The sequence below is a fragment of the Pteropus alecto genome, unplaced genomic scaffold (assembly GCF_000325575.1).
Source record: "Pteropus alecto unplaced genomic scaffold, ASM32557v1 scaffold146, whole genome shotgun sequence".
In the NCBI taxonomy this organism is placed as follows: domain Eukaryota; kingdom Metazoa; phylum Chordata; class Mammalia; order Chiroptera; family Pteropodidae; genus Pteropus; species Pteropus alecto.
Window position 1 is genome coordinate 26,337,388 of NW_006442107.1, and position 710 is coordinate 26,338,097.

At 32.7% G+C, this 710-nt stretch overlaps 1 pseudogene; it reads right to left on the bottom strand.

The window, feature by feature from the left end:
* Window positions 1-62: 62 nt before the first annotated feature.
* Window positions 63-180, bottom strand: LOC112469366 (annotated as a pseudogene).
* Window positions 181-710: the final 530 nt, after the last annotated feature.

A 710-nucleotide genomic window follows, 5' to 3' on the forward strand; every position in this document is an offset into this window, starting at 1 on the left:
CTCAAGATTGCAAGGACCTTGTCAGTTTATAATCCCTTATTTTTAAATTTTTTTATTTTTTACGCTTACAGCACCTGGTCTTCCTAGGTGGTCTCCCATCCAAGTATTAACCAGGCCTGACCCAGCTTAGCTTACGAGATCAGATGGGATCAGGCTTGTTCAGGGTAGCATGGCCATAGCTAAGTGAATAATAAAAGAGAATGGAAAGCTTGCATCTAAGAAATACTTTGTTGGAAAAAGAAGCAGAAACTAATTACTGTTGGATATGAAGCATAAATTAGATTTAAAATGATTCTGAGACATTAATTCTGGGTTTCTGGAATAATAGTTGTAACAATACCAGAAGTGGGTATATTGAAAACTATGTCTAATTTTCTAGGATGCACAGAGATATTAATTTTATACACTTGAAGTTTGACATGATGTTTGAACTTTCAATTATAGATACCTAATATAACATTAAAATGCAGAGTGCACATAACATACATAATGTCTTCAGAAAGACATTATAGAAGTATGTGTTTTGAGATTATCAGTATGAGAAGGAGAATTTAACCAGTAAAATAGCATACTTATCTAAGGGAATGATATAGAAAGAGACGAGCCTAAGCTCATGAACTAAATCTGAGGTTTTCTGCAGTTGATATGTAGAAAAAAATATTGTGTGATGATTTATAAGAACTTTAAATTCATATTTTGTGGCCCAATAT